Consider the following 25,557-nt stretch of genomic DNA (forward strand, 5'->3'; position numbering starts at 1 on the left):
GAAGGCTGTAATGAAGACATTTTCTCTCTCCTGGCTGACCTCCTACAGCCGACAGATTTGAATAGCCTCTTCTCCAGCTGACAGAATGAAATGCAGGCTAGCAGAGATCAAAAGCACTTACCATTTATCTACCTAGTTATTCATGAAGTCCCCCATCACCATGGTATCTGAAAGCCTCCAGTGAACTGGGGAGAGTTCCCTGGGGCTAAGAGCCTCCAGTGCTTCCTCACAGCAATCAAAATTGCTTCCTGAGGCTTGGTTTGTTTTTTCCTCTCTTTCTCCTGCTCATAATTTTTATCCATTACTGCAGATCATCATGGGGATTAAAAGGAAGATTGAATCAACTGGGCAAAGGCTTTGACTGAATTTGCATACACTCTCATCCAGCTCCAGTGCTCTAGCTTCTGATCAAAAGATTTATTGTAACAGTAAAAAAGTGGCTGAAGAGAGGAATTAAAAGTTCCCAGCCACAAAGTCCTATCTAAGAGGAAATTAACAGAGACAAGACTACCATTTTAAGATGAAGACTAAATGGATTTTATACACTGAAAAGACAAGTAAATACATGGCTGAAATATTTTTACAAAAAGGTACAGAATTTTCTGGTGGGAGTTTTCTCCTTGCAATTTGCACAGTGCTTTGACAGTTCATCACGCAAAGCAAATACCTCAATGCTGTTAAAGAGAAAAAAAGGACAAATGTGAAAACAAAAAAGAGCATTTATTCGAAAACATTTCTATAATTTTTGCACTAATCTCATAATTTCTCAAGATTACTGAAATTCATGGTTACTGAAATTTACCTCTGACCGTTGCTAAAATTCCATGGCAGATTTTTCCAAGCAAAGACTCCAGCTTTACACAAAAGCAAATATATATTTGGTATCTGATATCAAAAGCCAAACTACAAGCAAGTTTGGCTATTGACTTTCATCTGTAGCCTGTTTTTGTTTCTAGAGTCTTCCAATCTAAACTAAAGACTAACCCCAGGACTGCAAAATGGTTGTCAGACAGGACAAACTGATAAACCCTGCCTTGACATTGGTGTTACCCATTTCTTTTAGGACTGAAAGCAAGTTTTTTAATTGATCTTTGCTCTGCTTCCTACTTGCCAGCCTCTTTTTACATCACTCTTGCACTTTACCATTGCTGCTACGAGACCAAATCCTTCATTTTTTGAGAGGTGCTGGAGTGCTTCAGTGACAAATATCCTGGAGTTTCTATTAACAAACGATGAAAAAATTTAGTCATGGGATACTGGTGTTTTCTTCTACTGATTCATATTAAACAATCACTGATTTATTAAGAGCTTGTTAATTAGTAATGTGGCAAACTTGATGATTAAAAGGAAACCCAAAGCAACAGAGAGGAGAACCTCCACTGGATTATCTTATGAAAAATGCAATCAGGCTGTAAAAGCAAGCTAAAAATAAAACTAATGCCTTCCTCATTGACCTCAGGCAGTTGCAATTGGATAAAACACTCTTCAGTTTCTTCCCAGCAGTTTTGTGCAGTGCTGCTCTATGATAGGACTGGCAAGTGTATTCTGCTTGGAGGAAGATTCATCTTGGCTGAGTGTGTGGGAATTTTGAGCTCAAGTGAAGTCTTAGAAGAATCATATTTCAGGTGCCTACAAGTTTATAAACACAGGTTCATAGAGAAGTGGTTGCTGCCAGAGAGGTACCTACTTACCCCTTTATTTAAATATCTGAATGTCATGAGCTATGGTACAGGTCATTAATGTGACATGGCAAAAAAACTGGTTTAAAATAAATCTGTCCTTTATTGCCAGGCATCCCTTTATTTTGTAATCTGGCTCTGTTGGAAACTGCAGTAGCAGAGCTCCATTTTGGTGAACCTGCTTGGGTTTTTTTTACAGGATTTGCTTTGTCGTTATAAATATATTAAACTATTTAAAGTTTACACCAGACTTTACCAGAACAACTGCTGTAAATACATAGTACTATAAAACTGTACTACAGTATATACTATGTTATAGTTATCTACCATATTACCACACTGTAGTATAAAATTATACTACATCTGTCAAGGAAATAAATCTAATGTCTGAGGAAATATCCTTTGCTGGTTTATATGATTGTCTTTACTCACAGAGCTATTAGTTTACAAAATTAAGTATTCCATAGTGGGCCTTCCGCTAGCTATTGCTAATTAAACAAATTCAATGTGTAAAAGTTATTGGAATGTATTCTGAGCAATAAGCTCTCCTGCCCACAAGGGATATAGAAATTGGGCACAGGGCAGTGCAAAAGGTATTAAGCTCCAGTGTCCTGTGTGTATAAACAGTCTTGATTTTTTGGTTAGGAGAATATCAATGCTCTATCACACGAGAAACCTGGGCTGTGGTGTTAACCTCACCTAGCTGAGAGTTTAGGAGCATCTCAGAGGTGATACTTTCAGCCTTGGAGGGATAATGTATCATACTTGAGCACCTTGTTCACAGCAGTGCTGCAGCCCTGAAATGGGCTATCATCACTTCTCGGAGCTGATGGCTTTCTGCTGCGAGGTAGCAGTGTCACCTAATACTGTGAGGCGAGGGGATGAGGGTGTGGAAGGACAGAATTTAATGAGGAACAATACTTTGCAGCAGTGCTTTAAGTGCCTCAGGCTTGGTGTCCTAGCAAGCTCTGGATAAGTGAGAAAAGGCACAAATAGCTTGGACTTCCACATTTAAAAAAGAGAAAAGTTTATTTGGCTTACAACTGTGCAGGGATCATTTAGGGAGCTTTACTTTTTCAGGGAGTATCTGCAGTGATGGTTTCAATGCTATGCAATTACACACAGCCAGACCTAAAGCAGGTTTTTGCTTCAGCTGGCACACAAACCTAAACCCTGCCCAGGACAGATGAGACCAAGTGACTGTGCCATGAGACATGTGCCATGAAGTTTCCTGTTCTCTGCTCTCCTCTGTCCTAGGGAATTCGACATCCTCTCTCATTCCCAGCTGGAGGGATCCCAAAGGATAAGGGGTTTGGGTTGTCCCTCCCCACTTGCTGAGTCCTTCATACAAGGTCAGTTCCAGCAGTTGAAAGGACCAGCTCCTTTTCTGACAACTTCCAGAAAAGGAGTCCCATGACCCACTTGGAACAGGATTCTAGGCAGTGAACGCTAAACATATGTTAATTGTGTCTTAGAAGAGATTAAATACCTCATCACCTGAAACAGGCAAAGCTGAAGATACACGAATTTTCCCACAGTTTCATGTCATGTTGCATCTATGTTTTGGCCTCCATTGTGTGATGCTCTGTCTTTTGTCAAGCACTCTGTAGTGTCTTTTGACACAACCTTTTGTAGTGACTAGACATTCAAAACTTAGCCAATAGCAAATGGCACGACCCTGCCCAAAGAAATTCTAGGTAATTTTTGTGTCTTTAAGATGTGAACTTTGAAGCAGCCCATAAATCCATGTTAAGAAATGGGTTCAGCATTGACAGAGAAGTGTGGTACCTGATGTGCCAGTACTGCAAGGTCAGGCATGATGCTGCAGTAACACAAACATGGCTTTAAGGCAAGTGACTTCCAGTAGGGAACCATGTCTGGCCCACTGGTGACTCTGTCATTTCAGTGGGGGATTCAGATGATCAGTCGTAGCTGGCAAAAATGACAAAATCTGAATCCCAAATATTATGAGGGCAAATGGTTGCATGGCTTTTAAGACTCTCTGCAGCCAAGGGCTTGGTGTCCCTTTTCCAGAGCCATAAAACTAAAACCAACAGAAGTGAATGCCAAATCTCTACATCTCCTTTCTTCTTGTGGCTACATAATTTGTGAGATGTCCACAGGAAGGACAGAGTACATGTGCAAGAATAGCCTTGTAATGCTGCTGGTGCTGCAGAGTGAAACTCTAGGGGTGTGTTCTTCATGTACTCAACAGCCCTGGATGATGGGGTTCCTGTCCTAATTGTTGGAAGTTATTACTCCTGCCAGAAGATATGATTCAGTGAGAGTTTCTGAGCAAGGAAGCTGAGTGAGGTTATATAGATGAGGAAGGCAATTTTTCTAATTGTCTGGCTTAAAGCAGATAAGGAAGGGCTTGTGTGCCCCTTTCTTGGCAGAGCTGAGGTGACAATGCTTTCTGGTAGGGAAATGGCAACCCCCAATTAGGAGTGATAGTCTTTGACAGGCACAGCTCTTTGTAGAATCCATGACCTAGTATCAAGACTTCAAGTGTCACTTGAAAACTAGCTAGACAATGGCAAAAAATATTTACAGATGGGGAAAATCTGGCACTAGAGGCATTAGAGGGCCTGGCACACACTACTCTGGCAGCCACAGGGTTGCAGGACTCCTGGCTCACATCTTCCTCCTCCAATTTCTCCCCATTTCTGCCTTCCAGCGTCCCCCAGTGGCAGGGTCAGATGGAGGGGTGGTCCAAGGGATGCCCTCCCCATGATGTCATCCAGTTTGGTCTGTCCAGGACCAGAGCTCCACACCCCTGATACCAAAGACAGCACACACACAGCCTGCAGTTCTGGCTGCCTGCAAAAGCAAATGCTGGCCTTCAGCCCTGGCAGCTGGAATGCAGAAGTGCAAAGCGAAAGGAACAAAAGCACTGCTTCCTTTCTCTCCTCTTAATCTATGCACTCAGTTAGTTAAGATGGCTCAGGATGCTGCCTTTTCTGTGGGTAGTCTGTCATCCTCAAGCTGCTGTAACCTTGATTAAATCCAAGTACTTTAATTAGAAGAGAGCTGTGTCTCTGCATGGCCGTCCCCCCCTCTGCAAACAGCGGTAGGGAAGTACAATTACACATAGTGACAGATGGAGAGCACTAACGTAGGTGTTAAACCCGAGTGCAGCTCTCAGCCCAACAGGGCTGGCTCAGAAACTCTGCTTGGCTCAGCCCTGTGGCTCTTCAGGGAGAGTGAGCTGGGCACTTGGAAGTTGACAGAGTGCATGTGTCTTTCATAGTAGGACTTAAAAATTGAAGGCACAACACCTTTCATCTGCTAAGCTTTCCCTGTCTGCTTTTCCATTCCCTTCTGGCCATTCTTGCCAGAGGTGAGTCCTGGTTTTGTCATATTTTGGGAAATCAAGCAAAAGAGATTTTGGTAAGAGCCTGCTGTGGGTAGGTAAACTAAACAAAACAGAAGATGGTTTTATCATTGAATTTTTCATCCGATTGAAGAGTTGATCTTCTGCTCTCCTCTTTTATAGTATCTTCATTCTGAGTGGAGCCTTCACCCTCAGCAAGTCTGAGATCCATGAACTTGAAAACAACAGAAAGAGGGTGGGAGAGAAAAAATAAGATCAGAGATTTTTTTAAAATCTCTTGATCAGCATCTTTCGAAGAGAGACATGTGCAGGAGTTTCCACTGCATTGGCTGCAGCTAATGAGGCTGCAAGGGACTTTTTCTCAGCAGGTGACAAGTCACTTTTGAGTGCGCAGAGTGACATCCCATAGTATTTCCAGACTTAGCTACCTCTTTTGGAAGCTGGGCTTGGCAACACTTTAGGATGGCAGCTATGGCACATAGTCCAGTGACTTCCTTCTCATCAATTAAAGGGTTAATGAAGTAAATCTCCCCATAACTAAACAAGCTGGGTTTTTCTCTAGGGTCTTTTGCATCCCCACAAGGAGGATGGGGAGAAGGGTGAGAGCTTTCAGCCTCAGAACGGTACAAAGAGTCTTGCTGGTGTGAGTACAGCTGTGGAAAACAGAGGGTTTATTGTTTAGCATGCCCACATTTCATGCACAGCCAGGGAAGTACTGATGAAGCAGTCACACCTGGGGGAAAGGGAGGAAAGAGCATTGTTTATTCAGTGGGGAAATTATGGACAAACATTGTTCCTGCTCCTCAAAAGTGCACCACTGCTCAAAAGGCAACATCTGAGGTCATCTGTTAATAGGATTTATGCTACTGAGCAAGCTGTCTGGAGAATACAATAGAAATTAGTTACAGAGCACCTTTGCTTCCTGATGCTTTTGCAATCCAAACAACAAAGTCAAGATTGCTATCTATATTTCTTTGAACACATAAACTTCCATCTCAAATTCGGCCAAGGGTAAGTAAATGCCATCCAACTGCACTTTTTTCTCTTAGTCTGCTTAAAATCAGCCCTAAGAATTCCTCCTTGACTTTAATAAGGGTAGAAGGGAAGGGGTAGAGGAAGAAGGAAGCAACTTTCTTATTACTTCAGCTAAACAATTGGCTGCTGCACAGGGCTGTGAGTTATAGGAGGTGGGAAAAGCTGTGGTGATACAGTTTCTGGGATGCAACTCTATCTCATCTCTGGAATTGCCTAAATTGGCTGGAATGCTGTGGCTCCCACATGGGAGCTGGAATCAGGACATTCCTCCTTGCTGTCCCTGCCCTTTTCACTCCCTACAGAAAAATGCTTCCTATAGACCTTTGCTGCAGTTAAAGGTCTGCCAAGCACATCTCTGCTTCATATCTTTTCCCCATTGGCTTAAGTGCATAAACTCTGGATTTCTCCTTGACTGTGCCAGTGTGTGCTGGAGGGGAGGAGGAGGCACAGAGCACAGAGCCAGCCCTGCTGACTGAGCCCTGGGGATATGTCTGCTCAGCCTCCAGCAGGCAGATATGGGCTTGCTTCAACCAAAAGTTGCACACAGGGGTTACCTGGCTGTCTGTCTTGTCTGCCTCCAGCTATGTGGCCTCATCTGAAGAACACAAGGCTTGAACCCTTGATCAACCCAAGATTTGATACCTCCAGCAGATAAATCTGCTCTTGGTGGTACAGCTGTGTAAGGAGACCTCCTCACTGACGCTGTGTGAGTGAGCAGAAATTCTGAGAGGGAATTTAGAGCTGATTTTTTCCACCTAGGTGAAAGGAATTGGCATGTTAGCAGACGGAACATCTTCTGGTCCTCCTGTAGATGTGTTATGTTTGCCAAAGGACAGAAAAGGTTGCTGGACCACAGGCAGCCTGAAGGCTACTATCCATGAGAAGATGAAGGAGAAGCACAACTTCAAATAAAAATTGCAGGTCATGTCTCTCCAAAAAAACCCTGTACTACAGACAACACAAAAGAGGAGGCTACAAACACAGAAATTCAGTGAGTTTTGAACAACAGGGGAGAGAAAACTAGAGGACATTAAAGATTCTATTCTTAAACTTTTTTTCAGGGCTCTGGAATTGCAACATCACTGTTGGCAAAATTTGCAGACAACTGTAAGTGATAAACAAAAGTGGGGACAATTACATAGTGATTAAATACCTTGGAAGAGTAGGACCATTTTAAAAAAAATCCATGCTAAAAGTACAAGTTGAAGGAGGTGGTCTGTGTGGTGTGGCAGAGGAGGGAGAGTGCTCAGAAAATGAGCTGAAAATGAACATCTTGTGGTACTCAGTAGGTCTACAAAGAGCAGGAACAGTCTTTTCTGAAAGCCCTGTGAGGCCAGTACTGGCGTGCTACCTGCAGACTTTGCAGTCCCATGGTAAAGGGAAGGTGGGAAGAACAGAAAAGAGCAATGAAGAGAGCTGTGGTGTATGAGTGAGAGACAGAAAAAATACTGGCTACTGAAGGGCTCTAAATTAGAGCTGATGGCTGGAAGTTGAAACCACCATAATTTACACAGGAAGTAAAGTGCAGTTCTCAATACAGAGGGTGAATAAATGTGAAGTAAAGGGGCTGGGGAACTGATGGGGTTTTGTTTCTCAGTATCTTTAAATCAGCATAAATCAGGGAATAAATTTCTTGAACATATATTTTTTTTTCTTGAGTTTGGTGTATTTGTGATCCTAGATGAGCCACCACAGCTTGTGAGCATAAGGGAATGTGCTGGTTTGTGCTTACTTGGAAAGGCAGTGTATTTAGAGTTTAGGGTCTGTTTTGCCCCTAGTAGATTCACACAGACATTTTGATTTGGCAATGGGAAAAAGGATATAGGACAGTTAAAGGATATAGGACATAGCATGATCAAAATCTAAGTGTCACAAGAATAGCAGTAATTTAAATATTCTGATCTCAGTGTAATGGCAATGGCAGATTTTTCATTCCAAAGGTAATGTTGCTGAAACTTTTAATGCTTGTACATATCTTTCTATTTAGTTCTTAGCTTGTACATATATATTTATTTAGTATATATATATCTTCTTTAACTTGTACATATATATCTATCCAGTTCTACTAAATGTGGGGTACTGAAATCTTTCTGTTTGAGGGAAGGATCATTTTCAATTGCAGGGAGATAATCTCTGCTTCACCAATTTCCTTATGCTCCTTTGAGATGACGTGGTTTCTAGCACAGGTTTCCTGTGCCAATTCTGCCCAAGTCTGTTGTGAATTTTGATGCTGAAGAAATAACAATGCAGATGATCTTGAAGGTCACATGAAAGCAGGAGAACTGCAAACCAGCATGGCTTTGCACCCAACAGAAAGCTGATTGGGAAGAAAATGGTTGCAAGTGGACAGCCCATGTCCTGCTAGCCTAAACCTCATGGGGACAAATGTCTTTCTTCATCTAAAGGGTTAGCATTTCTTACTGGAACTGTGCAGAGAAAAGAAATTAACCTCCCCCCCTTGTGGGATGTGATGTTCTTTTAGCCAATATTACCATCTTTGTTTATCCACTCCTACACCACAAACCCTGAACATGTGCTACATGTCCTTAGGCACCCATTGGTTAATTTACTTGTGCAGAGTAAGGCAACAAAATTATAATAATAAATTACGAAACATAGTACAACTGGAACAAAGATGCTCTATAAAAATTCTTCCTGCTTTTTTTTCCTTGGTATTTCTTCTCAGCCAGGGATATTATATAAAACTACAAGTCAAAGTATGGTCTGTCACATTACTAAATCTTATGAGAAAAACTAAATAATTCATTAAAACAAATTAACAAGTTAATAAGAACAGAAGTGAGTTAAAATACAATAAAATATTATTAATACATCTCAGCCTGTATGTAGAGTCTGTTTAAAGTGAATCAATGTACAATTAATGGGAAGCTGAGCTCAAGTTTTTGTATGATTATGTATAGGGTAGATCATACAATATCATCTAATCTGCAAGGTATTTAATCTCTTTAGCACTTCTGAAATGAAACTAAATGTAATCTGGACTTCAGGGTCCTCAGCTACTGCAATCACGGGAATTTTAGAAGTAAGGGAAACTGGTAGTCAGAAAATAGCATATATATTTGTGAAACTACACTCTATAGCCTCCCACTGCACTTTCCCGTCTTCATAATTTTTCAGTTTAAATAGAAATATTTGTGTTGGAATGAAGCCATCAGAATTCTTGATAAAATAATGACAATTTTAATTGTCACACCTTTGTTTTCAATGTGTTATTAGAGCTATTGTAACTGCAGCATTGATTCATGACATTTTCCTCTTTTTGTATTGGGATTTCTGTGGCTGCAAAAAAAAAAACCAAAAAAAAAACAACAAGAAGAAAGGAGACTGTTATGGAAGAAAAAGCTAAAGGCATTTTGGGGGCCAGGAAAATGAACTACAGCATAACCCTTCTGAGCTTTTTGGATGAGGACAAAATTTGAAGTCCTGCTGAGTGAAACCATTTACGTGCTCTCCAGAGAATGATGATTTCACTGGGACTTTCTGGACTTGGCATTGAAGAAGCAGGTCTCATCACTCTGAGATTTTTGCACAGCAACACTTTGACATCTTAAAGCAAATACTGTGAAGCTTGTGTGCCTTCAGTTGATCATGTGTTTTACATCCTTGTCACATAGGTAAATGATCCAAGAATGCACAGAAATTCCTGATTTAAAGAAGCATCAAATACCAGGTGGAAAGCAAAGTTTTATCGGAGAGAAAATTGTCATATTTGTCTCCGAAAGAACTTACAGTCCATACTTGACTTCTCTTTTGAGATAAGTCTTGCTCTTCTCAGGGGCTTTTCTATCTCACCAGTGCTGTGCTTCCTGAGGACTTTGGTAAGAGGTTGTACCTGGATTTTCTTTTTACTTTGGTGGATGTTGTGGAGATAAAAAGACTGTTGTGGCAGCAGGGGGAGTTGAGGTAGTTGAGTTTTCACTGCTGCAGAGGAGACCACAACAAGAAGGAAAGCTGAGGTTAAATCTTGATTTCAAAGAAAGATTTCCCTCTTTTACTGTAATAAGCAATGACAGCTGCAAAGACATACCCTGTCTTGCAATGCAATAATTTGTTTGCCTTTCCCCTACCCACAAGCACGGCCCTTTCTGGCTACCTGTTGTTAAATATTGGTGGCCCAGCCTGGGAGACAGCATGGCAGACAGCTCTGGACATAACCTCTAAGAGAAACATGTAGGTCAGCTTGGTGAGTTGTGAGAAATAGGTGGCTCCTGAAAGCAGACAGATAGGGGTATGAAGAGTACAGAGAGGGGCATACAACCATTTGGTCCATGTCACCAACACCTTCTACACTGGAAAGGTAATATCTCCGGTAGAGTTGACTGTGAGGAAAGTCAGGAGCAAGTGTTCTTTCTAGAGTAATCTCCCAGCTTCCCTTCCTTGTTTCCACCCTGGTTTTATGAGGTACATCATAAATCAGTGCCAGTAGCTTTGCCACAACAAAGCCCCAGATGCTGCTCTGGGTGAAACCCTTCTCTGTAGGGGCAGAAGTAAGAGTGATTACCTCCAGTGCCTTGTCCACTTGCCACTCAGGAAGGAATTAAGCTGCCCTCTGGATAGGTGCCCACAAAGGATGCTCTGGACATGCCCTGGTTCTCAGGGTTGACCACACAGAGGCTCAGATGCCTGACTTTTGGATAGCTGAGGAAGTTATTTCCACTTGTTCCCAGCAAACTGGAGGTTTTTAATACTGCTTCCCACAAAAGGTTTTTACCAGGGACTTGTTCCTCAGCATGCACGTTGAGAAGCACTAAATGCAGTAAATGCAACGGTACTTGACTTCCTGTCTAATACTAGGATATGATGGGACCACTTTGAAACTCTCTTTTTGCCACCTCAACAGCAAAACAACAGATTCAGCATGGGACAGAAGACAGGAATATCCCATGCAAAGAAAGTCCTGGTCCCATTAAAGGTGCTTTATATTTTCCCTACTTAACTAAGCCCTATGGAAACTTCCAGGGTGCTCCTGACCCATGGAAGGCTCTCCCCTCTGTCTGCAGTTCAGCAGCTTGGGGCAGTAAGGGCAGAAGGAGCCTTCAGAGGTGAGGGTCTCTCTGCTGTGGTGCTGCTGCCAGCTTCATGGCAATTTTGGTTTTTCCTCCTACTTTTGTTTTTGAAACCATTATCTGGGCTAATCTTCAGTCTGGTGGTGCAGATGTTCATCAGCCTGCATTCCTTTGAAAATAATGGGCTGTTTGTAGGGCAGTGATTGTCTCCATTAAAAAAAAAGAGAAAGAAAAAGGACAAAACCCTTTATCCTTGAAAATGAAAAAGCATGCCTCTCCTACTCTGTCATCTCTTCTAACACATTGCACTGAGGGTTAAAGGCGTGTCTCCATCTCCTCCCCAAATGTCTTTATTAATAGCTTTCAAATATTGGCCTCCTTAGGCCATGGACAGATGCAGCTCTGGACATGCTAGAGGCTGCATAGCACTCAAGGAGATAAGACAGTTTAGTTTAACACAGCACGAATGATTCCAGCCTCAAGTCCCAATCAAAGAGATTTACAGCTGTTTTAAAAAGACAGTAACGTTGACTTGACTGGTGAAAGAATGCATGAAACCACTCTCAATAAAAGATCTGCTTTTAGCAAGTAAATAAATATTAGAAGCGGAACACACACAACTTGATTGTTATTTCATTAAAAATTAGCACAGCAGCCTAATTGTAACACACCACCAATATTTGTGCTTTTGGAATTAACAGTCAATACCCCACAAGACAGACACATCCTTTAGTTAAAACAATTATCAAACAGACATTGAAACAGATCTCCTTTGTCACCATTTAGGAGCAATTTAATGCACTCTGTTCCTAATATTTTATGATGCAGAAATTCTATTCTCTAATTTCCTTTTCAAGCCTCAGTCCCAAAGGGGTTTTAATTTGATATTTTCTACTTTAATGTAAGAGACCTTGCTCAGCACCGCCCCGGATCAAGCCCTGAGAGAGGCACTAAGAGATCGGAGCGAGCCAGCCATCCCCCTCTGCAGAGGGACCCCACGTTGTGTGCGGGGTGCCTCTGCATCGATGCTGATGAAGTGGCCATCTGCAATCTGCATGCAATAATTATATCTGCCCGCCCCGGCTGCCCTGGGTGTGCGGGCACAGGCGGGTGGGAGGCGCAGCGGCTGCGGGCTGCTGGTGCCCGGCGCGGGGGCGCGGGGGCTCGCAGGAGCGGATCATGTCCCTCCCTTCACCACGGGGCACACAACCTGCTGAGCAGACAGGTGCTGGCTCTGCCGATGTCCATGGGCGATGAAGCCTGGTTGTCCTAGTAGCTGACATCTATATCTAGATCTATCTGGATTTTTAAACTGATACAACATGAAGAATGTCACTCTCTGTTACTGTATGTGTGTATCTCATGGATATCCTTTAAGCACAATGCCTTGACCACGTCTGCCCTGCTTTCTTCAGCTGATGGGTTTTGCCATTGTAATGGGCTATTGTTTTCCACAGTTTTTTAAATTTATCCTTCACTTCAAATGCTTCTGGACATGATTACAGTTAGAGTCTTTCCCCAGTACTTTAACAACTCTATTGTTTCTACTTATGCTTTAAAACTTAAGACTTCATCTTAATAAAGCACAGCTATTGAAACCAAAATAAATTCTGCCTTAACATATTCAAAAACTTTTGAAGAAGCCTACAGAGCTAAGCATGCCTAAACCCCATTGATGTCACAGGGAACCTATTACATTACATGTACTACAGCACTGCAGTAAGTTTAGGGCTTCCTTTTTTCTTCCTTTTTCTGCCTTGTATCCAGCTGCCTCTCTGCTGGTATTAAAATATTTTGTTGGCTTTGCTTGGTCCAAAGTTTAAGTAAAGCAAGCACAAGCTTTTATAAAATATGTTCCCAAGATTTTCTGTGAAAAACAAGGATGACATAAATTTTTACATCATTGTACTTTATTCAGTACATTTGAGACCTTGCTACAACAGAACTAGAGCCAGCTAGGGAAAAAGACAATTATAAAAAAAGTCTTTTTTTTTTTGTGAACAGAAAAAAATCCCTCTTAATTGAGTTTTCACTGTCTTGCTTACAAGAGGAAACAATTAAACTGTATGGTCAAAGGACTTTCAAGAAAACATTGTGGATGTCACCCAAGCAAGACTGGCAAGATAACTCTTATGTAGTCTTTGGTCCGTTTAAAGTTGGCAGCATCCTGTACCAAAGGCTTTTCTCTTCCAGAGCAGAGCTGAAGTCAGAACAGGAAAACAAGAGGGTGTTTGAGGTTTCAGCCCAATTCTGGTCAGCGGCAGCCCTGCCCTGCTGATTGCCTGTCCTGGAGATCCAGCTGGGGTCACTGGTGGGTGCGCTGTGACTGCTCCCCAGCTGCCTGTCCCCTCCTGGGAAAACCAAGGCAAGCCTTTTCCAGCAGAGCTGGTGGTGAGAGCCTTGCAGCAGCAGGGATTTGCACAGAGGTAATGAGGTCCTGGTGTGTGACCATCACCTGCCAGCAGAGGTTTACAGAGGATGGGGTTAATGGGCAGCCCTCCTCTCTGTCAGCCCCTGGCAGGCACAGAAGTGGTGGCAACCATCCAGCTGTGCAGCTCCCCTTGCTGCCACCCTCAGGTCATGGAGCAGCTGAATCCAGGCCCAAGGATACTGCAGGTTTCTAGCAACATGCCTGCACACAAAAGAAGAGATAACTCCAGGCAAGTGCCCTGAGAGATGGCATCAAGCCCTTGTCTCAAAGCAGCTTTGTGCTGTACATCCCCACATACAATCTGGGACATTGGGCTTGTCTTTTGTACCTGTCCCTTATTTTTTGGAAGTCTTCCCTTGCCCACATACAGTATCTGGCTGACAGATAGAGGGAATCACAGGAACAGAAATCACTGCGATATGTAGGAGTAGTGGCTAATCTGTTGGGATTGTACAGACATTGTCACATGCCTTTAAAACTCAGTTTCATCTTCTCCCTCCAGGCTGTTTTCAGCATCCTTGATACCCTTGTAGATAAATGAAGCTGGCAGAGAGACCACCTTTATAAACAATGAATTTTTCATCTCTCTAGTAACCCATGTTGACCCTGTACAGGCTTGCCCACATTTTGTAGATGCTCAGGTAAGGACTAAAACAGCAGTGAAGACCTTGCAGCAGTCCTTTGCAGTGGAAAAAGCCAGCTAAAAATTGAAGGTAACTTAGGGCCTGGGGCACACTCCTTCTGCTGCCAGGATTGCAGCTGTCTTCCTAGGACTGCCTCCCTCAGGAGCTGCTTTTAGGGCTCTTGAGCTTAGCTGGTGCCAGAGCTGCCTTGCACCTGTGTCACAGCCCAGCCATTACTGAAAACAAAGAGAAAAAGGTCATCTTTCCTTTGAAGGAGATTTTAAAGTAAAATGAGTGGTTTTAGCTGACAGGAGGCAGATCTTACAGACCCACTCCCCTTGCAGGTGTGCAGCTGCCTCTCACCTTCCTCTCTCCCATCATCAAGCAACGGGGCTGCAATCTAGACAGATGTGAGGAAAAGGCTTTGGGGAGGGTCCAGGACAGAGGTAACAACTTTAAATTGGCCTTTGGACAGAAACTCAGCTGTACTTTGTGTTCTCCAGCCCCACCAAATGATCGAATGCACCTGGCACATCCCTTCTTCTCCACAGCTGTGAGGGCTGAAAGAGCACAGCTGTCTGTTTCAAACACTGCCAAGGCCACAGAAGGAACTTGCCATAAGAAAAGCCATCACAGTGGCTGCTTGAGTTCAGTACAGAAAGGAGGAATTTGTGACAGGAAGGTGCTGATTCCAAGGCTGGCTGAGGTAAGGTCTGGTTAGCAAATCCTGGTTGATGCATCCAGACAGAAGTTCCTGCTGTGGCTGGGAAAGGAAGGAACTGCTCATACACGTATCACTGGTCAAACTGAGATCACCCCAGGTTTGGCTGCCAATGACCACCGAAGCACCCCCAGACTCATTTCTGGTGCCTTCTGCCAGAGAACTGCACATAAGACCTTATCACTCTTAAGTACAGTCTGAAAGGAGGGTGTAGCCAGGTGGGACATGGTCTCTTCTCCCAAGTAACAAGTAATTTTTAAATTTATTTTTGGTTTTAAAGAGGTATGTATCATTATCATTAGCAAAGAAAGTCTGCTTGAAGAACAATATCTGCCACAAAGATTTGCAAGTCCTAATTCAATCCATTTGTATTAGTGGAAATATTTCCTGTGACTTCAGTATGCCATGGATTATTCTTTTGTTATAATACTTGCCTGATCAAGAGCATAGTGCCTCAGGCACCACTACAACAACTAATCCTTATATGGCCTTCTAGCAAATGGATTTATCATACTAGAGCTGGGTTTGACAACTGAAATGTTGTGTGGAGGGATAGCTGGTAATATAGGGTACAAATCAGCAGAAAGAAATCTAGCAGCAGGTTTACCTCTCTAAAACAGCCTGTGGTAGGTGGAAGCAAAATGCAAAAAGAATGGATCCTACAGATGGACAGTCTGGCAGCTGGTGGCTGCCCTTGCAGACGTATTTTTTTTTGCAGAATGAGGTCTCCTATAACCTAGAATTTACTGGCACCTCACTATGGAAGTGTTTGCTGTGTTAGACAGTTCTTAACACCTGCAGTGTCAAAATAAAGCCATTATAAATGGGCAATATGCATTCTGCAGTGAAAAAACCCAGTTATGCGTAGGTCACTCACCAGTTATTTAGGGCACTTAAAGATGAAAAAACCCCACAGAGTTTGAGGAAGTTCTTTACTTTATAATGAACTGCCAAAGTTGTCAGAAGCTCAGTGGCACACACCCAATGAAGGGAAAAAGATCAGCAGATTGAAAAAGGTTAGTAGCTTTTCCACAGGGCTTTATATTTTGTTCCAGCATAAGTCATAGCTACACAAACAAATGATCAGAAAGAATTTTGATTAAGGATTTTAGGAATATTGCTAATCTCTCTTAATTGGCTGTACCAGTTAGTCAAGGTGAGTGGCTCACATTTCTTCTGCTGACATTCCTCTACCAACAAACAGAAAATGAGCTGTCTGCTTTGTAGAGTATATTTGTCTAGAAATAGCAAGCTTGGTAGCAGGACCATAAGGTCCAAAATGTAAATCCAATCCTAAAAATACCCCATCCATCTCTTTAAACCAAAGGTTATGAAATGCCAATGTAAAAGAGCAAGAACATTTATTAATCTTCAGGTGTGGCACCAAGACAGCACCATCCCACATCTGTATGTTAGCAAAGGATCATTCCAGCCTGAATGAGCCAGCTTTGTATGGTAACTTTTAACCATTTTTACTTAATCTTTAGTTTGTTCAATGAGAAGGGCATTAAAGATGGCAATTGCGCCAAATGTGTATTTTGAGCATGGAAACATCTGCCTTCATCAGGTGGCTGGTGACTGCCAGTCATTACTGGTTCAATGCAGTGAACTCCAGGTGAATGTTTTCCTTCTCTTAATACACAGGGTCTATTCATGATGCCAGATGTTGTCAAGGAACATAAATTACATTTTTCAGAAATATCTTCAGTGACCTGAGCTATATGCATACACTCTTCTATCCAGTGGGAAATACACAACAAACAAAAGTTTGCAGCTGTATCCCCAGACTTTGGTTTAACTGCAGGAGAGAGCAGCTTGTCTCCAGGTGTCTGATCTGCTGTTGGTATTGATTGATTTGCCTCTTATTGCTTCCTACAATTTTATAAACATCCATTTCCAGTTCATCCTCTCTGCTACTAAAATTTTTTTAAAGGATAGAGAGACAGCCTTGGTGTTTCATGAGCTGTAGTCACCACACACTGAACAGGAATTTGTTAGCCAGGTCAACCCAGAGAGTGCCCACATGGAACACAAAGAGACAGTCGGTGTCAGCTGCGATAACTGAGATTCAGTCTGAGGCTAATCTACTGTGGCTAATAAATATCCACCTTTGTAACAGCAGCTTCCTGTCCTTGGAACATATGAGCTCCACAGAAACAGATGAGAAACTAGACTCGACTGCTTTCCACACGCAGCTTTGAACAAAAATGATGTGGGTTTGTTCTGGTGATATTTGTTAGGCAAAATTAGAAAGCAAAATGCAGAGATGTCATTTATCAAGCACAGGGGAGAAATTAGAAGGAACAGTAACAATAATCTTTCTTTCCTGCATCAGCATTTGCATTTTTTCTCTACAGCAGATTTTAACAGAAAACATGTTAATGTGATCTGGGAATGGTCAATTTTTTTTTTTTCCAAACTGTGACTAAAGGTGAATCTAGCACCTTTCATAACAATTTTTTTTCCTGTCTGGCTAACAGTGATTCTGATCAACCCATTCTGCAGTCAGGCAATAATTAAATCTGGGATGTGCTCTCAGGGATATACAAATTCTTATTTTCCTTCTAGATATTAAGAAGGGATTAACTAGGACTGTTTCAAAAGATATTATTTCTATGTTTACAGAGAAAAGAATGTGATGGGTTTTAACCTTTCAGGGTGTTTTTTCCCTTTTTGTTTCTTATCTACACTCAAAAACAATTAAGAGACCGACCAAGGGGGGAAAACCTGAAACAACCACATGAAACAACCACATTGATGGTGGTAAAAGGAACAAGAGATTAATAGGAGGGGCTCACCCCTGGTTTATGCTTTATAGTTTCCTTTAATGAGGTACAATGTTGGGTAACTGGTGTCATGTGTCATGTCATAATACATCATATCCATATCAGGGTCTGTCATGTCACACAGAGTAATAGGAAATGACAGATTCAATGGGACACCATCAGCCTAGAATTTTTTAAAATTTTTTTCCTGTACAAAGATTTAAAATATATAAAATACGGTAGTGATGAGCTAAAAAAGATGAGGAGGAGAGAGAGAGGAGGGAGTTGAGAATAGTCTTTACAAGACAGAAAGCAGGTCAAGGCAAAATGTCAAGTCTCAGACACATCACTCAGAAACTCAGGCAAGCTGGATCCATGTCACCTCAACCTGTGGGAGTAGCTTAGCAATAACATCTGAGCTGCTCAGAATTTGAGCTATAACTTTTGGGGCTCTACCTACTCTAAATTAGGAAAGGTTGTAGTTAATTCCATTATTTTTTTGGTTTGATCTACACCAAGGAATCTGGATTAAGGAGTTCATACAGGTTCCTAATTTCCTGCAAGTTCTTATCTCAGAGTCTGTCTCTGAACAAAAGGTTTGTGCCAGGCCAGAGCTTGCCTTGGGAGAATCTGTGGGGGAGGAAGGAACCAGAGCCATCCTTTACACCCACCCAAGGGCCTGGGCAGGCAAAGGGCTGGACCAATGCAGCTGTGCCATGCTCACACCTGGCACTTCTTGTGGTTTCTGCAGATCCTTCATTAGCTGATTTGGAGCCCCTGTTGCACCAGCAGTGTGCACACAAGCATTAGCCACTGCTGACCAAGCTGTGGCCACAGCACATTGCCATACTTCAGCATACTTCAACAGGGAAATCTGGTCAGGGACCCCCTGTGCATTGTCCTGCTGTTCCATGATGGTCTGCAGGGAGACAACACAAGCTTGGGACTGAGCTATTTATCTCCCAGCATTTCCTCGGTTTCATCCCACTGTACCTCTACCTGTGAGGCAATGTGATTTCCCAGGTGGCAGCATGGCAGAGACACTGATGGGCGTTGTGGTCCTCACGGTGATGAACAAAGGCATGGCTTAGCTTAACTTCCCCCAGGCTGCAATTTCATGGCTCAGGACACCTCTGTCAATGCTTGAAATCAAGCATATGTTCCTTTGGCTTTTTTTTTTTTTTTTTTCTGGGGAGCCCCATCTTCAGAGCCCAGCCAAGATGCTCTCCTGGGGCATGGTGCTCTTGCTGACCTTCAGGGCCACAGTGTTTGAGCCACTACCACAAACTTCACTCCAAGTGCCAGACACACATGACCATCCTTTCCTGGAGACTTGGTAAGTCATCCCCAGGGTAGCTGTTACTTCAGCCTCTCAGAGAGAATTGGTTTGCTGTCTGGGTCAAAACCTCCCACAGATTGTTTGGGTAGAAGCAAGGAGTAGCGGCAGTACCTGAGTGACTCAAGGACAGATTAAGGAGTCTAATAATAACTCTAATGCATAGCAAGAAGTAGCTGGAATCATTGCAATGGTTTTATTTGCTCCACAGAGCTTTGGTAAACCTAGGAGTGAGACTTTCTCTGTGTCCAAGAAGGGTGGCTGTAGGAGGTGCTGAGCAAATAGAAAGGAGGCTTCCACAAAAGGCTACTCCATGCACAGAGCATGCAGGTGGGGATGTGTTGTGCTGCTACAATACACCTGAGGATGACTGAAAATTATGCACATTCCTTTGGGTTTGGCTCTAATCCTAATCTATGTGCTCCTTATATGTGTGTTTAGCAGTGCACTTATTGCAGTTCACGTAGGGATTTTTGTTTGCTTTGTGACAGATTTTATTGCACTAAAAGCTGGTGTTTTAATGAACTGCTAATAAGGTGGAACTGTAATTGTAAAGATGTTTTAAAAGGTGTTTTAACTATAAACGAAACTAGATGTGTGTTGTGTTGGAAACTCTATAATCTTTATATTAAAGATTTCTTAGTGATTTCTTTTATTTTAATCTACACAATATAGAAAAGCAAACACTTTCAAGGTTAAAATGATGTCTGTGCATGATGCACTCTGTTTCTTAGGGTTTGGGGATAATGGGAGAAGGACAAGTCTCTCCTATTGGAGTAAAATCCCTCTCAACCATACCCAGGATTGTGCATTTTATCTTTTTTATTTGTTTTTGTTACAGTGTGCAGCTGCCAAAAAACAATTCCAGGTCACTGTGGCAAGAAAGGTTCATCCTAATCTCCTGAGGCATCCCATACAGGTGATGGAGTGCAAGGAGTTTGTGACAAAGAACTTGACTGAACATGAAGAAGCAGCACAGGTTCTGTCTTAACAGAAATTATAGCACGGACAAGAGGGACATTGTCTTTTCCTTCTCATTTTTCCCTACCAGCAACTGCGGCCCGGTAGGGTGGGTGCTCAGGCTGATTTAACACCTGTCTCCACCCCCAGCCGGATGAAAGGGGACTCAAGAGATGACATGTCCCAGGAATTCGCCTGCGCATTCCAGGGGCGGCTCGCACAGCACAGCGGTGGGAGAGGCGCCGAGGCACAGGGCACGGTGCCTGGGGAAGATAACACTGCTGATCCCAGAGCCCCAGGTGCTGCAGAGAGCCTGGGGTTGTTTGAGCATCTTTGCCTCAAACACTTCATTGGCAGCTCCTCTGCATCAACACCCTGTGTGCAGTATGCTGGGGTACAGGATGGGTGGCTGTGAACTTATTTAAAGTCCTTTTAAACAGCTTTGGAAGAAAGAGCAGGAATATTTCTTGGGAATAGTCAGGCTTCATGTCACATTACATCAAAGCTGAGAGAACTAGTGAAGCTGTGAGACACAGAAATTATCTTTGTGCTTTTATTTTTCTGTACCTATTGATACAAGAAAAGTTCTTTCTTTTCAAGTTCCTAATTAATCTGTGTGAAGCCACTGTTTTTGCTAGAAGTGAAGTTGGCAAAAAATGTTTGAAAAACAGAACAAGAGCTACACAGACCCAAATTTATCATCAAATGGTGTGTAACTGTGTATGGTTGCTGACACTGCAAACTCAGCTATGGTATCATAGTTTAGAGAAGGAATTGATGGAGAATATGTACTTTCTGCATTTTGAACTGCACATATTGAAAGCAGAGCAGTTAGAAAGAGGCTAAATCAACATGGCAGCATGCTGGCTGTTGCCTGGAATAAGGTGTTCCTGTCCCCTGCAGCTATAATGCATCAATATAATGCCATGAGATCAATAGCTCAGGCCTGTAACTGTAGATCTAGTTAAGGCAGTATTTGTATTAAACACTTTACTGTTATTAAAGTTTACTATTGCTGCTCTAAACTCTGAGGGAAACTTGAGCAAGTCTGCTATTTATGCCAGCTGAACTCTCCATGACCTGCAGCCTAGTTAACTCCTTTTCATATTTCCCATGTCACTGACAAAAAGCTTTCTTGTTCCATGCCATGAATAACCATTTTTGGTATGTATTTTCCCACTTAATATATTTACTTGTTACTTTAAGGAAAATCAAAAAGATTGATCTTCTATTTGTTGTCATAGTATTATAGTGGTTTTCTTCCCTTCTGCTTATGAAATAGGAGATGGAAATCAGGGAGCAGTTCAAGATTTTTGTAGTGAATAAATGGGGTGTATATTTTGCTAAATAATCATTTTGTCAAGTGATCTTGGCTGTTTCTCAGCTGGTGGGACACTAGTATTGAAGCAAAGACATGAGATTACAAAAACTGCTTTGCTCATTAGCAGAGAACATTTGCATTTAATAAACTGAGTGAGCTGAGTCTGTTTGCTCTGTGTTCCTTCCTGTTGATTTTTAATAGTCAACAAAATATATAATAGGACACAGTCCCCTGTAAAGCTTGCATTTATTTGGGTTTCAGGTAATGTCTCTGTCCATGACTTCAGATGTTCATGAGGAATTTCTGGGTTCCATTGAGCCATTAAGGTCAACAAAATCTTGGGATTACTGTTTTCAGGAATAGGTTACACAAAGACTTTAGCAATTCATAACATCTCATGAGGGAGTCCCTTGCACAATAAAGAGTACAATAAAGTACTTAATGAAGCATTGCATACAGAGGTGGGAAGCCAGAGCTGGCTGTAGAAAGGAGACCCTTCACACCTGTTCTGTGGAGGACAGCTCATAATTCCAAAGGAACCATCATCACCATATCTACTCTGGAAGCCCAGACCTCAGATATAAAAGATTTCCTGATCCTCAGGTGCCTCAGCAAAGCAGCTGTAATACTCAGAGTTTCATATAGGGAACAATTCATCTGTTGCAGCTTTTTGGAAGACACAGTACATTAAAAAGATCTACAACTGTAAATTCTTTTCATATGTTCATCCTCAGTAAAATCAGATGGGACCCACTTCTTTGGGCTTGTGTTTCTATGAGACTCCTTTGTTTGGATGGGTAAGGTTTCTAATTTCACCCTTGAGAGGAAATATACTCCTTTCACAATACTGAATTCATGACACTTTTTTGATGACCCCCTTTTTACCTCTGAGGAACATTTGCTTTACAAGGAAAAATGGTGTTTCCTGTTCTTTGGGCTGAGAAAAATAAAATGACATGTGAACAGCTTAATAAGCATTATCTCTCCAAGGTGCTCCATGACACAGTTCTTCTCTTGCTTTCCCCTTGTCCACTTGTGCAGAGGGTTTATTCTGGCACAGAGCAGGTGATACAGACCATTGTGCCATCCTTAGCCCTTTCACATCTTTTGCCTTGTCAGAGGTGATGAGAGAGAAGTGGAACCAGCCTCATGTTTGATCTCTGCACTTGCCTCTGAGCTCTGAGGCACACAGTGCAGTAATACAGCCCTCCCACAGCTGGAGAAAACTGCCATGCCAAAGCAACAAAAGTCAGGAAGACTACTTGTCCCAGCAGGAGTTCTTCAGTGCAACTGAGCAATACAGTCATTGGAGTTGGTCTGCAGTTGGCTTCTCTCCAAGCAGAGCCATCAACCCTGGGCAGGGGACAGGACTTGGGCATCAGACATCGAGGATGGGTTGGTTTTCAGGAGAAGATTCTTCACTTTTCTTTTCAGGAGAAGATTACCTGCACCCAAAAGCACTGTAGTAATAAAAATTGTTTGATTTGTTAGAAATTGATATGAATTGTTTTGGGTATTTTTTCACTGTTCAGCCAAGAAATACAAAATATGAATTAATCAAAAAAATACATAGACATATATGTTTATGTTTAAGCCTACTTCCTGCTTTGGGCTGATTTCACTGCAAAAGTCACTGGTCTAAACCAGAATATCAACTTTGGGAAAAAAGTTTAGTAAACCAAATAGTATAACTGCTTGTTCTTTGTTTTCCTTCTTTCTTTCTTTGTTAACCATCTAGCTAAATTATGTTAATAACCCTAATGTACATGAACCAAAAGTAGGGAAATGCATATATGTAAGCCATCTAGAGTTTATGCTTCAGGAGAAATATTTCACTTTCCTATAAGATTATACAGCCTGAGACAGTACCTGTCTCTTAACTGTTTACATATGAAATATACATTAATTCAATTAGACTTTAGACCAGATCTTGAGGTGTTATGTATAATTCAGAATACTTTCACTAAAGCTATAATGGTTTATGCCAGTGCAGCATCTAATGCATTACATAGTTGTCTTTCAGATAAATCCATCAGCACTAAACTTTTGTTGAGATTACACATGAAGCCTAAGGTGGGCAGAAGAGCATTGCATTGATGAATACTTTGCAATGTGTTATAGACCTCACTCCAGAGGGTGTTCAGCCTGATGGCCCTGCTCCCTTCTGCCACATATGAATCACTGCCCCAAGGTGGAAATGCTCGTGGGAGTCAAGAGCTGCGTATGGTGCAATGGAGAATAGACTGTCCTTGTTAGACACTTTTATAAATCCCTTATCTGTGCCAAAGCACCTAAACATGTTGAATATATTTATCCTTGAAAACATCCCAGAAGGTACAAGAGTATTATCTTTATGGGGAAAGAACAGAGGAATAGTTATATCAAGGAAACATTAATGAAATGTTTGGAGAGCAATTAAATTCCTGTCTCCTGGGCATGCCCATGAACCAGGTACCCTCTCCTACCTCTCCGAACATCCATAATGGGTCACAATGCTTTTAGGAGCAAAACTGCAGCAACTTTATATGATCCATCTGTTTTTTTATGGGAAGAAAGAACTTCATAAATAGCATGTATTCACTAAATTTATCTGTGGGATTTTTGCAGATGGGAAAACATTTGTTTAAACAAGATTCAGATTATTGGTGGAGCCTATGAATACGTGCTTTTCCACCAATTCACAAAAAGGTATTGCATTTGAAAACTGTAGATTTTTCTCCCTGGTTGCTGAATTATTTGACAGAAGAGAATTCATTTGCCTCATTCATGTTTCTAACAATCTATGTTAAAGCAGGTGCAAACCTTATTTTTTGTGGAAAATCTGCCTGGAAGGAAAAAAGCTAAACAGCATTTGCATTTCCAGCAGTTTCCCTACTGCTGCCTGGCAGAGGACAAGAAGAACATCTTTCCATTTACTGGATGTTTGCTGAGCTGCCCCTCCAAGAGTGTAGGATCTATGCTTTGGCTTTTCCTCTCTTGGGTCATGTTTGGAATAATACAGCCCCTCACCAACTCCTCCTACCCAGTCACTGGCTGCCTGCTCTCCTGGAGTATTGCTGCAATTGGTCTTCAGAGCAGAACCTTGGTCTGAGGCTCCTTTGTTGTAACATGCTTCCTACTTTTTAACTACCCCAGAATGGGAAAAGGGAGGGAGAGGCAGAGAGAGAAAAGGCTTTGTACAACTCAGGCAAATTCTGTCCAAGAACTAGAGAATTCACAGGCACATTACCTGTGGATTAACATGAACGTTGTAATGATATAGCAAGACATTAACTATATATTGACATTAACTATATATTCCATTTAACTCTTACATGGTAATTGCCTACTTGTCTATTTTAAAAAGAATTTCAATGGGAAACAAGTCATGGCTACTCTGTGGAAATCAGTCAAGCTTGTCTCCCCTGGAAATTGCAGCAGCAAATTTGCAGATACCACATGCTCGTTCAAGAGGACTTCCCTGTTAAACACATGAGTTCTGCCCTGCAAAGAAAGAAGAACATTGTCTAACTCTCCTTATCTGTATGGGCTAATTGAGTCACAACAATGATTTCAGCTGCTAGAAAAGCTGAAATAATAACAATCATGTTATTATTCTCTATGCAAAGAAATCTTTTTTCCCAGAACTTGCGATATTTTGCCAAGGAAGTGATTCTGATTTCTATTGCCCCTCGCAGAAACAGGTACAAATATATTTTTGAAAGAGTCATGCTACAGCCTAGTTTGCTGTCCTTAGTGTCAGTGTCAAAATTAGAACATAATTTTCCATTGGAAATCTAGTTCAAAGGTTGAGATTGAGAGGCTCCCTGAAAAGCAGTACTTCTTCCATTACATATACCAGAAGATCTACAATTAGGAGCCCCCACAGCTTTGTGTAGAAGAAACCAGAAAGGGCTAATTTATAATGTAGACATGTTGCTTTTTATCTGCTTTATGATGGTACAAATTATACCCACTCCCACTCAGTGCTCTCCCATGTGGGTAGGCAAATGCACAGTGATGGACATTCTCCATGACAAAGCTCCAAGGTGGTCCTTAGTGACTTCTGCTTTGAAAGCAGAGGAAGGTTCAGGTGGTGCTAATTGAAAGGATGATCTGACAACATAATCTTTTTCAAGTCTGTCATTGTCTGTTTGTTTACTTCTTTTTCAATCCTGCTGGCCTCCACAACTTTTCATAGTGATTTCCACTTGTGCATTAAAAAACATTTCTAAAAGTTTGCTTTAAATCTGCCATCTGATCATTACTCATTTTTTTTTAAATTGAATAATAATTTCCTGTTTGCCTTCTCTGTATCACCATTTTCTATATCAAAATTAAACAGC

Source organism: Zonotrichia leucophrys, chromosome 2 (genome assembly GCF_028769735.1).
Source record: "Zonotrichia leucophrys gambelii isolate GWCS_2022_RI chromosome 2, RI_Zleu_2.0, whole genome shotgun sequence".
Taxonomy (NCBI): Eukaryota; Metazoa; Chordata; class Aves; order Passeriformes; family Passerellidae; genus Zonotrichia; species Zonotrichia leucophrys.